We start from the raw sequence: 7886 nt of genomic DNA, 5'->3' as shown, positions 1-7886 counted from the left end.
GACGACCCTTTTACCCCACAAGAGCTGGACGAGGCTCGGAAAGACGTGAATATGAATAAGAGCTTCTGTGGCCTGTGCCCTGGATTGTTCGTTCGCCTGCCCGCCTTGTGGCTGATGTTTTTCTTGGCCATGTTTAATGCTTTGTTCTTGAATTTAAATTATTTATTATCATGGGAAATACAGTAAACTTGTTGTACTTTTTAAATCTGGAAACAGAATGGATTGTGGGAATTATAGAGGTATAAGTATCATGGATACTGTAGGTAAGATATATGACATATTGTTATTAAATAGACTGAAATTATGGTTCAGTATAGATAAGTGTCAAGCTGGAGCACAGAGGAAAAGAGGATGTATAGAACAAATATTGTCATTAAGACTGTTTAATAGATTTGGCTATCTTCAAGAGAAAAAACTGTATATAATGTTTGTAGATTTCAGTAAAGTTATGATCGAGTTCCCCGGAGAAAAATGATAAGTTATTTGAAGGAACTAGGATGTGGAAAAGAATGTTGTCTGCAATTCAAGAGATGATACAGTAACACTAAAAATGTTTTAAGAACAGCTGTGATCGAAAGCTCTGTCGGTGTTCGGCAGGGAGCCCCCACTAGTTGTTTACTGTTTGTCATTTATATGGATAAAATGGTTAGGATGTTAAAAGATGCAATTCCAGTCGATGGTTTTTTTGGGTAGTTTACATGTGCTTTTGTTGATGGATGACACAGTGATTGTTGCCACTTCTCGAGAAATGTGTATTAAAAAATTTGACATTATGATGAACTACTGTAATGAATATGGCATGCAGCTTAATGGTAAGAAGAGCAAATTTTTCGTGATAAACAAGAATGTAGGTGACCAGTTGCCAATAACAGCTCAAGGTCAAACTGTGAGTTACTGTGACCATTATCTCTATCTGGGAACTTGGTTCACAGATGACGGGAAGTTGAAAACTTGCCTCTCTTTACATCAGCCTAACTGGCAATCAACCTTAAACAAGTTCTCAATATTTTGTAACACGAATACCAAGATGCCATTCTATTTTAAGAAGAAAGTTTTGAAGCAGCGGCGACTTCATCCTTGTTTTATGGGTCGGAAACATGGTTAACAAATGTATTACAAAAACCAATAAGTAATTACAATCACTTAGTCAAAAGTTTGCTAGATGTGAGGGTAAATACCTGTACAGATTTGTGTTTGGTTTAGTCTGGGATACCCCCAGCGAAATTCATTGTGGCCAAAAAACGGAAACGTTTTCTTATGTCAAAGTTGTCTGACCCTGTTATGGATGAGCCTTTTCATATTGTATATGGAATGTGTAGGGATGCAGATTCCCCTGGGTACAGATTTATTCAAAATTCCCTAACCTTTAATGACCAAATTGACCCACTAGACGACATCGTATCATCAATTAGAAATAGACCAACTTCAGCAACTAAATATGTTACTTACAGAAGCAAACTGAATCCCAACTTGGAAGTTCATAGATTATATACCGATAAATTATATGTCGCTGATTACATTCGCGTAGCTTTCAGTCGCTTACGGTTAATGTCCCATAACCTTTGTATAGAAACGGGTAGGTGGAGCCGAACTCCTCCAGAGTTAAGGGTGTGTGCCTGTGATAATAGCTCTATTCAGGACGAGTCACACGCTCTCATCAATTGTCCTCTGTCAATGCCGTGATATGTATAATAAGTACGAGATTCGTAGCATTCATTATTGTGTATATACTACGAGATTCGTAGCACTTATTATTATGTATATGATACTACGAGATTCGTAGCACTTATTATTATGTATATGATACTTCGAGATTCGTAGTACTTATTATGTATATACTACTACGAGATTCGTAGTACTTATTATGTATATACTACTACGGGATTCGTAGCACTTATCATTATTTATATAATACTACGAGATTCATAGCACTTATTATGATGTGATAGTACGAGATTCGTAGTACGTAATTACGTATACTACGAGACTCGTAGCACTAATTATTACGTATATAATACTACGAGATTCGTAGCACTTATTATTATATATATAATACTACGAGATTCGTAGCACTTATTATTATGTATATTACTACGAGATTCGTACCGCACTTCTTATTAATTTCTAATAATACTAACTAGATTCGTAAGCACTTATTCAATTTATGTTTATATTACTACAAGATTCGTAGAACTTCTTATGTATGTATATACCACGATAATCAAGATATGCTTATGATTTCAAGTGGTTTCTGAACTTCAGTAGGACTTCAGTTTTTATTGTTAGTGGCTGAAGTGAGAGAGTGCGAGTGTGTGCGCGTATGTCAGTGAAGAGAGAGAGAGAGAGTAGCTCTTTTTGTTACAACGAGAGAGTTGTACTCCTTCTTGGACCCTTGCTCCATAAAGAGTTCGTGTTAAGAGAGAGAGAGAGAGTTGTATTCCAGCACGGACCCTTGCTCCATAAAAAGTTCGTATTAAGAGAGAGAGTTGTATTCCTGCACGGACCTTTGTTTCATAAAGAGATCGTATTGAGAGAGAGAGAGAGAGAGAGAGTTGTATTCCTGCACGGACCTTTGCTCCACAAAGAGTTCGTATTAAGAGAGAGAGTTGTATTCCTGCACGGACCTTTGCTCCATAAAGAGTTCGTGTTGAGAGAGAGAGAGAGAGAGAGAGAGAGAGCGAAGCCTTTCAAAAGGAAAAAGGAATGAGAGGAGTAGCAAAGAGCGCAGTGGATGGATCTGACGAGGGGAGGAAAGCGAAAGAGAGAAGTGACGAGGGAGGAGGGGAAGACACCTCGGCAATACTGAATAAAAGTGAGGAAATGGGCCATTATGTGGAGCGAGGGGTCAGAAAATGGGAGGAATGAAGAGGTAATAAACGTAATGAATAGATACACGGAGATTAAATCCACGCTGGCTGTGGATTTCTTATGATGTCTTTACTTACCACCACAGCAACACGGGAGAGGAAAGGAGGAAGGAAGGAATGAATGACACGTTTGTGTTTGTTCAAGTACTGCGTTAAGTATTGCCCCTGTTGGAAATTAGAGGGAGGTAGTAATTTGCTGAAAGGTTTCTTATATGTCGATATGGAATCGGAACAGGTTTTCATCAGTTTATTGTTATAGATCTGTGGAAAGGGTGTTTTAAACTTGAAATCTGGAACGTAGGCACGAGAATTTACATATATATATATTATATATATATATATATATATATTATATATATATATATATATATATATATATATGTGTGTGTGTGTGTGTGTGTGTGTGTGTGTGTGTGTATAGTTTTTGTATTATGTATTGTTTGTTTGTTTTGTAGTTTTACGTTGCATGGAACTAGTGGTTATTCAGCAACAGGACCAACGGCTTTACGTGACTTCCGAACCACGTCAAGAGTGGACTTCTATCACCAGAAATACACATCTCTAACCCCCTCAGCGGAATGCCCGAGAATCTAACTGTCGGCCATCGAGGTGGCAGGCCAAGACCATATCAATCACGCCATTGAGGTACTTTTGTTAAGTATTGTTTCACAGAGACTATTCCACCAACAAGAAGAGTACTAAAAAAAAGGTAACACTAATATTATGTATGAAACTTAAAATTCCTTCAAGATGATCGCATGTATACAAGAACACTTTTTCAGCATAACTTTGGTTAATAACTCTTAACTTGGGTACACAGGTAATGAAACTGAGGGATTTCATGAATATCCCATTCAATAGATCCTATGAAGCAACTCATTGCTAATCTCTGCATTGCCAGACGCAACTGTGTGAAATGCTTAGTCTGCCTTAACGCAATGTTGAAATGTACGTACACACAAGCACATATGTGCTGACTGAAAATTATGATTGTAACAGTACTAAGTACACTAATGCACTGCATTAGATAAAAATAAATGAAATACTGTACCTGAGAAAGATAGAGAAAGTAGTGCTTATATCGTTTACCTTGCCTTTCAGAGGAGTTTCGGAGATGAGCTGAATATGTGCCTGACAATCTTATCTTCCTGATCAAGTTTCCAAAATAGGGTGACTATTCTTACATCAGAAGCACAAGCTTGACTTAACGCCTCAGTGGCGTGGTCGGTATGGTGTTGGGGTGCCACCTCAGTGGCCGCGAGTTCGATTCTCGGGCATTCCATTGAGGAGTGAGATATGTGTATTTCTGTTGATAGAAGTTCACTCTCGATGTGGTTCGGAAGTCACGTAAAGCCGTTGGTCCCGTTGCTGAATAACCACTGGGTCCATGCAACGTAAAAACACCAAACAAAAAAAACAACCTTGAATTTATTCTTACTTCTCTTTGGGTTAGATGCCAGGCGGTCTTATTTTAAGCCGCAAATTAATTGTGCAAAGTGAGATCTGGTTATGTCCTAATCTTTCCCAGATGCATTTGTGCATCATGTCAGAAATATTCAGTCATATTTCTTTCTTTCTTAATTTCTTTCTTTCTTGCAATCTTCAGCTCAAAACCCTTCTGGACAGAGTCGACAGCAAAGATACTGTAGTGCGTTTTAATACACCTACTTTTGGAATTTTCACAATTACACATTATACCTCATAACTATTAGATTTAATGTTAAATGTAAATACGAAAACTGCCCTCATTTCTTAAATGTTAACATGGAAAAAATGACTTTATTTGTATTGCTAATTCAACTAACCGACATCATCACAAACTCCAACTTCAATAAGAAATAACCGTGGTCGGTATGGTGTGGGCGTGCCACCTCGGTGGCCGCGAGTTCGATTCTCGGGCATTCCATTGAGGTGTGAGAGATGTATATTTCTGGTGATAGAAGTTCACTCTCGACGTGGTTCGGAAGTCGCGTAAAGCCGTTGGTCCCGTTGCTGAATAACCACTGGTTTCATGCAACGTAAAAACACCATACAGATAAACAAACAAGAAATAACCGAAAGAAATAAGAGTTATTCATGAAATTGCAACGTAGAAAATCACTGTTTTCTCTAGACATTCCTCTCCAAGTAGAACAATAGAAGGAATTTGATATTGAAATAATTCTGAACCTCATTAATTATCACACTGGTGAGCGACGCTCGGCACAATTTGCGAAGATGGTTAAGCCTCGTAATCAGAACAGCGGTTTTTATTATTCACTGTTTGAGAGAATTTTCTTACCGCAGATTCACTCTATGAAGACGAAGACGAAGACGAAGAAGAAAACGAAGAAGAAGAAGTAGAAAACGAAGAAGAGGAAGACGAAGAAGGAAAAGAAGGCGAAGAAAAAGAAGAAGAGAAAGAAGAAGGAGAAGACGAAGAGGAAGAGGAAGAAGAAGAAGAAGAAGAAGAAGACGAAGAAAAAGAAGAATAAGAAAAAGAAAAACTCTTCTTTAATAATTATGCAGTCCGAAAACAGCTCGCATAATGAATATCGAGAACCTGACAAGCCTTCCATGTTCGCGTTTGTCGGACATGAAGAGAGATCCTAAATCATTAATGCATTTCCTACAGGAATTTCACCTCTCCCTTTTTTTACTGTTAATAAAAAAAAGCCTAATCCCGTTATTTAGTTTAACAATGATGGACGAGACTCCCAAAGCCGTAAGTTGCATGGCGCGTGATTTGTTATTTTTCTCATAAAATTTGCGATTTCATTTTAGATACTCTGCTCTTTTCGGAACCTTTCCACATTCATCATTTTTTTTTTTATAAACTGCCTCTATGAACTAATATTAATTTATGTAATGCTTGCATGCAAGAATAACTCGTATAAATGCATATATTTGCACATACATGCAGACACACACACACACACACACACACACACACACACATATATATATATATATATATATATATATATATATATATATATATATATATATATATTATATTTGTGTGTGTCTACATGTAATTGTAAATATATGCATTTATATGAGTTATTCTTCCATTCAAGCATTATTAGTTCAAAAAAGCACTTTCTGAAAAATATTTTATATATACACACACACACACACACACATATATATATATATATATATAGATATAGTGTGTGTGTGTGTGTGTGTGTGTGTATGTATGTGATGTATATATTAAATATATATATATATATATATATATATATATATATATATATATATATATATACATACACACGTATGAGCCTGGCCTTGAAAGAACTACGATACATAAACAGAAATAGTTGAGGGAAAATAAAGGAAATTTACTTGAACTTACCGTAAAAGGATTTATAGTGATAATTTACTCTAGAGGAAAGGTCGCCAGAAACTCAGCCAATTACTTTACAGCTATTTATTTACAAGAGGCTGCTTAGCAGCCAAGGTTAAGTAAATGCTACTGGTCCCCACGTCGACTTATAATATCTCTCACAAATGGATAATAGCTGGCTCAAAATGGAATTCGTAAAAGCTGGTTTCATAATCTTGCGGGAATGCAACACTTGCGGGCAGACAGACTTGACACGTGACTCAGGGAATCTGGAAAAGGATCCCAGATTAGACAAGATAAAAGAAAAAAGGATTTCTTGTCTGATTTCGATTATTCAGTTCTCTAACACTGGGGAAAAGGAACTTTAATGTTTCACTGAGGTATGCAATGACTTCATTTGTCTGGGACGATCACACAAGGGGAAGCATGCGGCCATGAGGCAGTGAGAGGAAACAAAGGGATGAGTTCTTTTGATATAGGAGTTTGAATTGGGAAAATGGGGAGTAATTAGGCACTAGGATGTAAGGGATTGGCAATATGCTGTTTCACAAGACGTACCTGGATGCCATGTTCAGTGGATCTTTGTAGAAATGTGGCGCCCGGCTTTGTCTTAGGTCTGGGTCCCTTGGCGCGCCAGTAACCACCGCAGCAACACGAGGGAAGAAAGAAAGGAAGGAAGGAATGAATGACACGTTTGTGTTTGTTCAAGTACTGCGTTAAGTATTGCCCCTGTTGGAAATTAGAGGGAGGTAGTAATTTGCTGAAAGGTTTCATATATGTCGATATGGAATCGAAACAGGTTTTCATCAGTTTATTGTTATAGATCTGTGGAAAGGGTGTTTTAAACTTGAAATCTGGGACGTAGGCACGAGAATTTACACACACACACACACACACACACCCACACACACACACACATATATATATATATATATATATAAATAATATATAAAATATATATATATATGTGTGTGTGTGTGTGTGTGTGCGTGTGTGTGTGTGTGTGTGTGTATATAGCTTTTGTATTATGTATTGTTTGTTTGTATGGTAGTTTTACGTTGCATGGAACTAGTGGTTATTTAGCAACGGGACTAACGGCTTTACGTGACTTCCGAACCACGTCAAGAGTGGACTTCTATCACCAGAAATACACATCTCTAACCCCCTCAGCGGAATGCCCGAGAATCGAACTGGCGGCCACCGAGGTGGCAGGCCAAGACCATACCAATCACGCCATTGAGGCACTTTTATTAGGTATTGTTTCACAGAGACTATTGCAAAGGTCGGTATGGTGTTGGGGTGCCACCTCAGTGGCCGCGAGTTCGATTCTCGGGCATTCCATTGAGGAGTGAGATATGTGTATTTCTGTTGATAGAAGTTCACTCTCGACGTTGTTCGGAAGTCACGTAAAGCCGTTGGTCCCGTTGCTGAATAACCACTGGTTTCATGCAAGTTGCAACGTAAAAACACCATACAAATAAACAAACAAGAAATAACCGAAAGAAATAAGAGTTATCCAGGAAATTGCAGCATAGGAAATCAGTTTTTTCTAGACATTCCTCTCCAAGTAGAACAATAGAAGGAATTTGATATTGAAATCATTCTGAACCTCATTAATTATCGCACTGGTGAGAGACACTCGGCACAATTTGCGAAGATGGTTATGCCTCGTAATCAGAACAGCGGTT

The 7886-nt window shown here is 37.8% G+C and overlaps 1 pseudogene; it reads left to right on the top strand.

Moving 5' to 3' along the window:
* The first annotated feature begins 772 nt into the window (after window positions 1–772).
* The window catches only part of LOC135207409 (nucleolar protein 58-like), a 7742-nt pseudogene continuing 628 nt past the window's right edge, over window positions 773–7886 (top strand).

The sequence above is a fragment of the Macrobrachium nipponense genome, chromosome 32 (genome assembly GCF_015104395.2).
Source record: "Macrobrachium nipponense isolate FS-2020 chromosome 32, ASM1510439v2, whole genome shotgun sequence".
Classification (NCBI taxonomy): Eukaryota; Metazoa; Arthropoda; class Malacostraca; order Decapoda; family Palaemonidae; genus Macrobrachium; species Macrobrachium nipponense.
The sequence above is the reverse complement of the archived record's forward strand: the minus strand, read 5'-3'. Positions and strand labels throughout refer to the sequence as shown.